This window comes from Bos indicus, chromosome 21, assembly GCF_029378745.1.
Source record: "Bos indicus isolate NIAB-ARS_2022 breed Sahiwal x Tharparkar chromosome 21, NIAB-ARS_B.indTharparkar_mat_pri_1.0, whole genome shotgun sequence".
Taxonomy (NCBI): Eukaryota; Metazoa; Chordata; class Mammalia; order Artiodactyla; family Bovidae; genus Bos; species Bos indicus.
Window position 1 is genome coordinate 12,086,637 of NC_091780.1, and position 13,367 is coordinate 12,100,003.

Below are 13,367 nucleotides of genomic sequence, written 5' to 3' on the forward strand. Positions count from 1 at the left end.
ATGCCCCAGAAGAATTTCATGTCTTGTAACTGACAGCCAACTGAATGGTGACATTAAATTATTTTTCAAATATGGCTTCACAGTGCTGAGTTCATGGACTCTGAAAAGAAATCAGGTGTGTAAGGAAATACTGGGCATGTTTGCAGTGTGCTTTAGCTAAAGAGCACCTTGAAAAAACTGACAGTCTTTCAAGGCCAGCTGCTAGATTTATGGGGGAAAGCTTACCTAACGAACTTGTGAAAGTTCCCTAAAGATATTATAGCATGCTTGGCCAGGACACACACATCATTCTGTACCCCATCCAAGAAAAGCATTTGATAAGACTTCATATCAAACTTTCCTGTTTTCTGTGAGAAGTCAGGCTGTGGTGAGCCTTGGAGATCACAGCAGGACTCAGAAGGAGCCACCATGAGGCGTCTCCTCCAGGGTGGAAGAATCTTCCAGCAGGGCAGAGAGGGACCGCTTTCCAAAGCTCTCCTGTATACGTTAGTACTCAAGGACTTGGGGAACAAAAATGCCAAGATGAAGAGTTCAAGGGTAAGAAGAAAAACCCAGCAGTTACATTAGAAGTTCAAACCTCTCCGTATTCATGATTTTGTCTGTTGTTGCAAATGGTGCCATGGGTGTGACGTGAATCACAACTTCTCCTGGGGGTGCACCAAGCCTCCTCAAATGACTATGAGCATATAATGGAAATGGAAAACAAACGAAACAAAACAGAAAACTCTCCAGAATTCTGCTGATTACAGACTAGACAAAACATAGAGTGAAATGCCAACTTAGAGGTTTAAAAAGAGTAAGTGGTGCTTTCCTAACCTATCAGTTCAGTTCAGTCGCTCAGTTGGGTCCGACTCATCGAAACCTCATGGACTGCAGCATACCAGGCCTTCATGTCCATCACCAACTCCTGGAGCTTGCTCAGACTCATGTCCATCGAGTCAGTGATACCATCCAACCATCTCATCCTCTGTCGTCCCCTTCTCCTCCTGCCTTCAATCTTTCCCATCATCAGGGTCTTTTCCAATGAGTCAGTTCTTCATATCAAGTGGCCAACGTATTGGAGTTTCAGCTTCAGCATCAGTCCTTCCAATGAATATTCAGGACTGATTTCCTGTAGGATTGACTGGTTTGATCTCCTTGCAGTCTGAGGGACTTTTAAGTCACATATGGAATAAAAATATTTTAAATGTAAATAGTGAATGTTGATCTCCATTGTATTAATTGGCCTTAACCAAAGATTTCACCCATATTATATGTTGGGGAAAAACAAACAAAACACCAACAACAATGAGGATTTTACAAAAGAAAGAAAGAAACTAGAAACACACAGTAGAACACACATACCCATCTCAAGTAAGATAATACTAAAAGTTTGGGGTAATGTAATTATACTTTACAAAAACTGTTAATGCAATACCCTTATTAGGGCTTCCCTTGTGGCTCAACAGGTAAAGAATCCACCTGCAATATAGGAGACCTGAGTTTGATCCCTAGGTTGGGAAGATCTCCTGGAGAAGGGAAAGGCTAGCCACTCTAGTATTCTGGCCTGGAGAATTCCATGGACTGTATAGTCCATGCGGTCACAAAGAGTTGGACATGACTGAGTGACTTTCACTTTCAGTAGCCTATTAATTTCAGAATATGAAGTTGATCTCATATGTTGAATAACTTAGAGCTTATTTTTTACCCCTTTCAGTTAATGGCAACTTGAAACATACTTGGCTGTGTATAAGATACACATGATGTAGGGAATTCCCTGGAGGTCCAGTGGTTAAGACTTGATATTTTCACTGCTGTGTTTCTGCTGTCCTATGCTCAGTCATGTCAGACTCTTTGCAACCCTATGGACAGTAAACCCCTAAGATCCCCACAAGCTTAGTGGTGCCACCAAAAAAGGCAACAAATAAATACACATGACATTGATCAGACTATACTTATATATAGTCACCCATATGCATGTATCATCATACACAAGCATGTATTTACATGTTTACATCGATAATGCAATTTATAATATGTTGTCACACTTCTGGTCCCAACGAGCCTCTCATAAAACATATGAAATGCTTATTCTCGGACTTCTCTAGGCAGATTCCAAAAATATACTATTTCCAGAATGCTAAGTTCATATCTCAGTTAAAAATCTTAGGAGGTTTCTGAAATGAATCATATACATGTCAGAAACTCTATCGTCACCATGCTTGTCTGCCTGGGTCATGCCTGCTCCATACAGACTCCTGGGTTCTGCTAGAGAGATCCCAAGATAGTGAATTTGCAGTTAGAGAACATGAAGATTTACAAGTATGTGTGATCAGCTCTGGGATTTCTTTGGAAAGAATGATGCTAAAGCTGAAACTCCAGTACTTTGGCCACCTCATGCAAAGAACTGACTCATTGGAAAAGACTCTGATGCTGGGAGGGATTGGGGGCAGGAGGAGAAGGGGACGACAGAGGATGAAATGGCTGGATGGCATCACTGACTCGATGGACGTGAGTCTGAGTGAACTCTGGGGGCTGGTGATGCACAGGGAGGCCTGGCGTGCTGCGATTCATGGGGTCGCAAAGAGTCGGACACGACTGAGCGACTGAACTGAACTGAACTGAACTGAGCGATACCGACACACCTGATACCCATCCTTGAATCCAGGGAACACTGTGCAGGCTGTGCCATCTCTAGCACCTTAAGCATCATGTACCTCCCTGAACCCCCTGCAAGGTTGGCTGAGTAGCCATATACATAGGGCACTCTAAAACCGGCAGCTAGGGTATGGCGGGTTTAGAACCGAGGTTTGCTTTGTGTTCTCAGGGTTAGGAGAATAAATCCTTCCTTTTACTCAGTGAAGATTTCCAATCTGCCCTCGATTCTTGTGTTCAGGTACTTGAATTGGGGATGGGATAAGGTAGAGGGACACAAAAACAATCTAACTATGTGATTTCACGTTGGCATTTTCATTTAAGGCCTGCTTTTTGAGCCTGAATTATGTTGCCCCAAAGAAAGAGATTAAATTCAATGAGCATTTACTGCTGATCACCTACTATGTTCAAGGAGCAGCTGCAAAAAAAGAGTATTGCAAACTGCTCTTCCTGTTTATTGGTTGAAGGGCTGGATACATCCTATTTTCTGAACTTCTACTTTAAATTAAACTACAATGCCATGGAAAGAGAAATCAACTCCAAGTTTATGGCACATGTTTTCAAACTCAGGACATGTGAAAGCCCAGAGGAGAACGTCTTAATATACCTTTTGGAACTGATCAGACTTTCTGTTCTTGTGAACCAATTAAATTTTCTTTCTGTGATCTACATGATGCTGAATATGTACATTTTATCAATTTCAGCTAATTCATATTGATCCCCCAAATTTCAGTTGATTTGACTTGCCACACTTCATCTTTACCACCAAGACAAATAGCATGAGCCTAGCAGTGCCACCCCTGTTTTGCCCTGATGAGAGGACACCCACATTTTCCAGAAAATCAGACTCACTATATTTTCAGTCTTGCTCCATTTCATTTCCAGTTGTGGAGACCCAGCCTTAAGGTACCTAACCCAACTGAGGTGTGATTTCCCTCCCAATAGAACTCAGTACTTTAAATAACTATAAAGAACTGGGAAAAGTGTGATTCTTGTTTTTATATCCAGAAAGAAAAAAATAAGACAGTGAAGGTGCTTTTCAAATCACTTCTAAAATTGGAAGATCAGTTGAACAATGTTATGGAGAGAGTACTCAGTCAGCAGTGTAATTTCTCCTTCTACTCACTATCTGAAAGAATGAATCAATTATATATTAACACAGATCCTGAAGACTGCTTTATAAAAATGATTGTGAACTTTAGAAGGTAGGCATGTTCAATGAGTATTTATACTTTAAAGTTCTTATTTGGACACCATCCATTTAATTTTTAATAATCTAAAACATTTAACTTAAACTTCATTTCTCATTGCTGCTCAAACCAGAAGAATCAAAAATACCATGAAGGCACATGAAATTTCCAGCTCACATTTCCAATCTCCAGAGGTTTAAAAAACTTCATCTATCTATTTGAATGTCTTGGTCATGATCCAAAGTGAATTTGAACTTTAGATATTTGAGAGTGACCCACCACTGTTTTAAGTCCAAATTGGCCACAGAGAACCCAATGGACCATTACTTCATTGTTTATTCTTGTAAATTATAAATATTTTTAAAATCCCAAGTTCTGAAGTTAGAAAGGATATTTTATATCTGTCAGCCACTGTCACTTTTTTTTTCTCTCCTGTTTTGGGTGTTGGCCATGTATCTAAGAGTTGAGTTGGTAAAATAATCAGTAGTATTGACAGGATGATGTACTCTTGTCTTAAAACACATTTCTCAGCCCTTTCAGCTCTCAGGAGACAATGGGAAATGTACTTAGCAAAACTCTATTCTTAAAGATCTCATCGTTATAAATATTTATAGCTTAAGTCAAATCATGTCTCTATACACCCAGTGAAATAAAACATTACTTTCTCAAAGTATGATAGAAAGGTTATATATCATATACATGTCTTCCTCTCTTTCTCTTATAATATTGTTGGTATACCATAACAATATATTGTGCATAATCCCATGTGTGTGTGTGGATATATATATATATACATACATACATTGTATGCAAGGATACTATGGAAGGAGGAGAAATGTCACAGTTGTAAAAACAGCTCACACAGATTAAGCATAAAAGTATGCTCAAGCTGTAGTCCCTTTGCTTCTTTCTCATCGTCATCTACATTGCCACACCTTTCCTTTTTCAAGGTTACACCTTTCCCGCTCTTTTGCGTGCGTGTGTGCTAAGTCACTCCAGACATGTCCGACTCTTTGAAACCCTATGAACTGTAGCCCTTCAGGCTCCTGTCCATGGGATTCTCCAGGCAAGAATACTGGATCGGACTGCCATGCCCTCCTCCACAGGATCTTCCTGACTCAGGGATCAAATCCGCTTCTCTTCTGTCTCCTACATTGGCAGGCTAATTCTTTACCACTAGTGCGATCTTTCTGACAATCCAAACATGGAATTCCGTCTTTTCAATAACAGCCTGTAAGGGTTAGAACCATGCCTTGCTGGTTATTCCATTTATAAATGTCTTTTTCATTAGTATTTTTTGTATAATGATAATAGTTACACCCAATCAATTAAGCACACTAAGCCCTTGGACAAACATTATCCCATAGATTTCCATAACTGCTGTGTGAAATACCTCAAGCAGGTAGTACTGTCTCCACTGTTTAGCTAAGAACATAGTGGCCTCGGAGAGGTTGGAACAAAGTTCCATAACGAACGTGTGAAGGCTCAAGAATCCAAGCCAGGTGTGTGGATCCAGCTGAGAGCTCTTGCCGGTCCCCTCTCATGAGCCGTGGCAGGAATGTGAGAATGCAGGAGGGATTCGGTACACTTGGGATGATTGCTTGCCCCAGTGAACAAACACAGTTTTAAGTGCTTGAGTCATTGAAAGTGTATGCATTTCCCAAAGCATAAACTTACTTAGGGGCTTGCATGTTGTCCAGAATAAGAAAGAAATCGAACAAGTAAGTATAAAATTACAACACATCCGTCCTGGTTCTCTGCAGTTCCTCAGTGATCCATGTTCTTTGACTTTCCTATATGCTACTGTAAAGCAGAGAGAAACTTTCTTCTTATACCAGAGGTACCAAGGATAAAAGTCACAGGAAACAAAACAGTCTTCAGGAGAGTCAAGCTTGGACCAAGAAAGAGGGCGTTGAAAGTGGGAAAAGGAAATTCTACTTCACCTGTATGTCAGGTATGCAAAGTCCTCAACCTAGAAGGATAGAACTTATCGCTGCTCAGGCTTGAAGAACACACCACCTTTACATTATTTCCAGTCCAAAATACACTAAGCACAGCATGCATGATCATAAATCTATAACAAAAGAAAGAACAAGACCTAAGTAGTTTCCAGGCCACCTCTTGTCAGATTCACCAGGGAAGGAACAGCGGAAGTGACTGTTGCCTTCGCCTTGTTGATGAAAGACCACAGGGTCGACCTGGATACTTTAAAAACAAGCAAGTTCTATTCCAACAGAAACAAATCTTTGTCATGTCATGTTTGCCATCAGATATGTTTGGTTTGGGTTTTTTTTTTTTTTTTAATCTAATTTTAGCAGTCAAAGTAGCTCTGTCCACCTCTGCTTGCTGTTCAAGACCCCTCCAAACCTGCCTTTCAAAGGGTCTCTCTGTCCTCAGCCAGACTTGCAGAGATTTAGTTAAAAATCACAAATAGCTGATAAACTCCAATCATCTCTATAGCAAGTGTTAGAAAACATGTACCATTTAAATTTATTCAATCACTAGGCACTTAAGCATCAGGACATTTAAAAGAATCGAATGACAAGAGTTCTGACCTTCAGTGGAAGGGGAGGTTGGGGACGTTCCAAGAGATCACATGACTGATACACTGATGGTAAGCCTCCACTACCAGGTAAAAGAAAGAAGGTTGATGTTCAGATCTCATCTTTGGGAAAATCTTTATGAGTGTTTATTTCATTCAGCCATTATGAGGGACAGAAAAGGGGATCATTTTATGGGTTGAAAAATTCCCACAAGACTCACAAACTCAGAAATTAGAGATGGAAAGACCACGCTGGGTTATGTAGGGCCAGTTCCCCTTGGCTTGATTTCTCTGTTTCATCCCCTGCCTGAGCTTTATCCAAACCAGTCTGACTCAAGCAGAGGGAATTCTCCCTCTTCCCTTGAGGTGTTATTTCCCAGCTGGAATATTTTTCTACTATTCAATCTGAATTGTTGTCTCATGAATTCATCATAAAATCATGAGACCTAAAAAATGCTTCAAACCATATTCATTTTTGCTTTAAATGGGAGAATTCAAATGCTCTGTCAAAACCTAGGTAACACATGGCAGTTAATAAATAAATCAAATCAATAATGTTGGGCTCTCCTGAAGTCCACCAATCAGAAACAATTCAGATTTTACTGAGAAGGTGTTATAATGATAAAAATTCAGCATTCAAAAGCAGGATAAGCTAAACTTCTCATGGGCACTAAAAACCCCAAAGGAAACCCACTCTTTAAACTTCCATGATTGGACCATCTGGTGTTCTCAAGAGCATCTTAGTTGTGTTAAGTACCAACAGCTGGAAATGAAGTACAACCAGATCTACTTACAAAGGACCCACATGCAGGAAAACCTTACAGCCGGGAAGTGCCCAGAGTCCTTCACAGGCTGAACCCAAAGAATCTAGCTAACTCAAAATGCACTTTATTTAGTTCTCTACACCCATTTCAGATATGACTTTAAAACAACACTGATACAATTTATATAATTTTAATAATAATGTTTTATCATGAGAGGGCATGAGCTGGGATAAAAAGTAAAATCAGTTGGAAAAGTTTAAAAAGGGGACAATTGCTTTGGCTTGTCTACTTATGAAATGTTAAACACCTGGATCTTCATGGGGGTTTTTAATGATAGTCAGAAATTTACTGTTTCTTCTATTTTGTGCTGAATTTTTGTCATTTAACACTTTGTGGGGTTATAGGGTTTATAGGGTCTGGATCTTTTCTCACTTTTGGAAAGACATGTTTTGATTTTACATATGAATTAACTGTTGTTTTATTGGAGCATTTTTAACTTTTAGGATCTACACTATGACAGAGTCTCTGAGTTCTCTACTTTTAAAGTGAATGTTAGTAGAAAGATACACAGATTATTTGAACTCTACCCTTCTGAAGGAAATGAATCTCATGAGTGAGTACGTTTTCTAGTGGCCATCACTCATCACGAGGGGAAAAAAAAACCAACAGATATGAAGAAAATCCACTTACAAGTATACTATCATGTTAGAATTGTGTGAACTCTTTTAGACGTCATTTATTTAAAAAAGAATGGGCCTTCGTCAGTGGCTCAGATGGTAAAGAATCTACCTGTAGTGCAGGAGACCCAGGTTTGATCCCTGTATTGGGAAGATCTCCTGGAGAAGGGAATGGCAGCCCACTCCAGTATTCTTGCCTGGAGAATCCCCCTGACAGAGGAGCTTGGTGGGCTATGGTCCATGGGGTCACAAAGAGTCAGACACAACTGAATGACTAACACTTACTCACTTACTTAAATAGCAGGAAGAAAGAGTGTCTTGAGAAAGCCAGGTGCTGCAAACCCAGGGATGAATAGGATCCATGCAACATACTTTCTAAAGAGGAAGTAAACAAAGAAATACACACCAGAATTCAAATTGTGATGTGTCAGTATGTCAGAAATGGGCTTCTCTAAAGAACTGACAAGAAGAATGAGAAGGGGTAAGAAAGGAAGTAAGAAAAAGATCTCTGAAGAAGTCAGGTTTACAGTAAGATTCAACAGATGAGGAGGAGTTAGCCAAGGTGGGCATGGAGGAAGAACACTGCAGTCAGTCTGTGCGCAGACATTGTGAGCTGGCAAGAACGTGGAGGAACTTCCAGGGAAACTGTCGGAAGTTTTTGTGACCAAAGCCTTGGAAGGGAGCGCGTGAGAGCAGAGGGTGAGCAAGTGTCCAGATGAGGGCTGGGTCTAAAGGACAGATGAGTCATGGAAAGGACAGGGAGGATCAAGGAAGACCTCAGGTGTGTGGCTTAAACAGATGGCGTGTGAAATGGAGGAGCCAGGAAATAACAAAGCATGGTATGTGCGGAATGGGTGTCGGAAGCAGGGAGATGTCCAATTTGACCTTGCAAGCACAAATAGTAACAGCTGTGAGACATCCGAGGCCCTCCTCCTTCATTTCCCCTCTCTTTCTCCTCCCCACCTTGATTGAGCAACATGGGATGGAGACAGAAACAAATAGGATCCAGTTTCTTGCTTTATGAAGATCACAGTCTGCCAGAAGTGAGGCTGAGAACCTAAACAAGTCAACTGACAAGCACAGGGTGAGAGCTGGGTTTGACGGGATCCAGTGGACGAGGGAAGAACCACTTTCTCTAAACCAAGGATTGAAGGGCTTTATTGCAGGAAGAAGACATAGCTCTGCATATACCGAGGGTATGAATGCTAGTTTTGCATTGAGAACAAAAGGAAGAATAATGAAAGCAGCTGGAAGTGTAGGGGAAAGACTTGAAGGTTCACAAGAAGAGAACAAAATCAGGACACAGTAAGTGGTTCTGAGTGACCAAGCACAGAGTACCTTAAAAGGAAAGTGTAGACTATTGAGAAGACTTGAGTGTCATACTTAGGACTTTGGTCTTAATCCTGCAAGCGAAGGTTATTACAGTGCGTTCTTTAGGACAAGAGGAAAGTGTGGTTTGGTGAGAGCCAATCCCTGAACTCTAAGGATGATCCGAGGAGTGATAATATGAGTTCCTGAGGCCCGTCGGCTACGGTTCCAAAGCATCCCCTTCTTACTAAAGATCTAGTGATGGCTGGGCCATGCTGTCATCTTCCAGCAAAGTAATAAAGACACACAAGCATAAAGAACAAGGAACATTATTTTATGAGTCAACAATAACTCTGGGATTAGAAAACAGACTCCTGGCTCCTATTTTTACCTACTGTGTCGCAAACCCACTTTTGACAATTCAGACTCTCCAAAATAAATAGACAAAACACTCTCTGAACCCTTATCTCCAGACTAAACCTGCTAACAGAGTCCTAGATTATAGGGGATGATGAATGTGCATTTTTCTAGTCGTCATGCTAACATTCCTCAAACATAAAATACCGTCGTTTTTATAAACTAAAATAAGCACTTACAGTTTCCTGAAGTTTTTTGAAAGTGCATCAGCAATTACATTTGAATTATAAAGTCAGCTGAAATTCGAGGCCAGACTGAATTCCAAGGCTGATACATGGCAGCACATTAAAGTGAAGAGACTGCAGCTGGCCAGGCTTGGAAGGGTTGGTTCTCTAAAAGGATAAATTGAGCAAGCTGTTGACAGTGACCTTACGATGGAGTAGTGTTCTGAGATTAGTTTCAAGAGAAAAAGAAAATATTCCACAAACCCTAAATCACTTATTAGCTTAGGATATGACTGATACTGTTCCCAGCCTAGAAACAGAAGTTCAAATTCTGACTCTCTGGGATATCTTACATTCAAGCAGAGTTGAGTTCCAAGACCAGTGGATCCAAGGAAGGAACGAGATGAATTTCATTTTTACTACAAATTTCAAGGGGAATTACTTCCAAATGAAAAAAACGAACATGCTGAGGCAAGGAAACTGAAATCAATACACCCATGGTGATGAATTCAATTGGAATAAGAAGAAAGTTCATTGGTGTATCAACAGCAAATTCCCTTGCTCTAAGATGATATTTGGAGGGAGCATAAATCTTATGGGCTATTTGTATATCCACAGCACTGCACTTGGGTGGGTTTATCCAGGAGAAATGAGAGATTTTTATATGATTCAATTCTTACCTTGCCTTTCTTTTTGATCCACAACAAACAGAAGCAAGATTGCAGCCAAGGAAAGGGTGGTTAGTTCCTTTAAAAAAAAAAAAAAACTGTGTCCTCCAGTGGGAGACAAAAGAATAAGACTGTGGGACTTCCCTGGTGAGCCAGTGGTTAAGACTGCATGCTCCCAATGCAGGGGGCATGGGTTCAATCCCTGGGCAGGAAACTAAGTTCCTGCATGCCACACAGTGCAGCCAAAACAAAAAAAAAGATTGTGATGGTGGCTTATTTGATATTATTGCCATTATTATATAATCTAAAAGTTTCTTTTTTAATAGTTTAAATTATTTTCCTAGTCTAACAGAATCTTTGATATTCTGGTGTTACACTTTGATTTGGAATCTAAGCAACACACCCATAATTACTAATATTGATCTGACCAACTAATGGTCCTAACTGTCCGCCTCAGAAACAATGCTACAAGTTGGTTTTATTATAAAACAAGTTGGTTTTATTATAGTAGGTAAAAACTGTCAGATTTTATGAAGAAATGACAAGTACTAGATGACTTCACACCAGCCACAAGACCATGGACACAATATGGTTGGTACTGTATAAATTCAGCTATTTTGACAGGAAGTCAGAAGACTTTTACTCCATGTCTTCATTAGATTCAGGGCTGGTGGCTGTACCCAGAAGAGGTTGGCAACCTACCTAGCAATCAAGGCTTGCTAGTTTTCAAGTTCAACAACTTTTTTTTTTTTTTTTAATGAAAACTTTTATTTAAGCCTGTGTTCAATCTAGAGCATGTGAGAAAAAAGACATAACTACCAGCACTTCTTCAGCAGGCACATCCTTGCACAAAGCTTCTCGGTGTGTGGCATGAACCCTTTGACTTGCCAAAGATGGCCCTGCTCTTGTTGGACTTAATTTTGGAGGGAACTGGGGCAACGTTTAGTGAAAGTCCTGTAAAATAGGTCACCTACCACAAGTGAAAGGAGAGAAGTTACTCAAAGGGTAGCCCGGAGCAAGAACGTATCACAATTCCGACAGAATAGGATTTAGTGATTGTTACACAAGGACACTGTGTCCAAAGACCCTTTCAAAGGGCCTAAGAAAGAAGCCTTTGTTGGTGGGAGTGATTGAATCTGCCTCCGTTCCCTTCTTTTACACATCACAGTATCCCATGACACACCACGCACACCGTTTAAGGGAGGTGGGCGTCATGTGATACAACTTAATAAACACGGAGATGTAAGGTCGGTGTCCTGTTCCCCACTCCCGCCCTACTTGCTGTATCACATATTAAACATCACAGCACACCCTGTTCTGGGCATGGCTAATGCCCAGGCATTAGCCTATTGTTGAATGAATTGGGTACAGTACTCAGACCAGCTTCAAATCAGCTTCTGTTATTTTTGTTAAGCCAGCCTCTTCGTTACCCTGTCTTCATGTTTATTACCTGATTTCGCTGTTTCTCAGAGACATGCGAGCAGGGAAATGAATCCTCCACAAGCACTTTAATCCTGTGTTCGATCTTTTAGTGAAAAGTCATTTTCCAAATACCCTTCCAACTAGGTAGTATAAATGTCTATTTACCAAGGTTATTTTTCTTTCAGAAACCAAGTTTAAAAGTACGCATGCATCAAACAAGAGGTATTTCTTGAGAAGGTAATATGTATTGTTACGTTCCTGGTTTTCAAGTACATTCCTGATAGGGTCAGGGTCTCTAGCCATTTCAGAAGAGTGATTAGCAATAGTCAATGATCAATAGTTAATATTTTTGTGACCTCTAATACACTTGTTGAATGATCAATGGTTACTATTCATATAACCTCTCCTATACTTGTGGCTCAGACGGCAAAGAATCTGCTTGCAATGCAGGAGGTCTTAGTTAGGTCCTGGGTCAGGAAGATTCCCTGGAGAAGGGAATCCAGTATTCTGGGTATTAAGAAACCCACTCCAGTATTCTTTCCTGGAGAATTTCATGAACAGAGCAGCCTGGTGGGCTACAGTCCATGGGTTTGCAAAGAGTTGGACATGACTGAGCAACTAACACTTCACTTTGCTTCATACTTGTTGAATTACATTTTGTATGATTTTGCAGCTTCTAGCCCCTTCTCATAATCAGTGTTTTGCCTATTATTTTGATTTTCCTCTGTAAAAAAAGTTAGTGATATCGTCATTTCACACACTGGATAATGCAGAGTTATAGATCTGTATAACTTGTTAGAAAATCAGATGGAAAATTCTATCAGAAGTAGTATGAATACATTTTTAAGGAGCTGACTGACCCTGATCAAATAGAAAGCATTTCCTTTTTAAGATAGATCACAAACTTGGTCTCAGCAATGCCAAATCATAAAATAATTAAAACACGAGAGTTGTTAAACAATTTTCCACAGCATGACATTTTGCCACAGATGATTTTGGCATCAGTTTAGTGGCCCCAGGGACATTTGGCAACATGGGCAGATATTTTCAATTGTCGCAACTGTGGAGAAGGAGGATGCGCCTGGCAGGTATCTAATGGGTAGAGTCTGGAGATGCCAATAAATATCTTACAATGCACAGGATAGACACCCCCCTCAACAAAGAATTCATTATCTGGCTCAAAGTGTCAATTGTGGCAAGGCTGGCAAACCCTGGGGTAGCGTATTTCAATGATATTTTTACATTAAAAATCAGAAACCAAAAACTGAGATATTTAGAAGAGTTAGCCAATTGTTCCTCTGAAGTATTAAAACTTGAGTTGCCTAACTAGTTTCTAGGATACCTCATTTTAAGATTATTTTAGAAGCAATGATTTGTTTATGGTGATTCAGCAAGGGACACTTCCTGTAGGTGTACAATTATATGAAGATTTCAGAGGGAGACTGATCTAGGAAAAACCTAGCTTGTACTAGAAAACTGCTCTGATAATAAAAATCCTAAGGATATAAGTTTTGTTTCTTCCGGAGAATGCTGCATTTCTCTACCTTTTTCTCTTGCTTCTTTTTTTTTTATTTTATTACA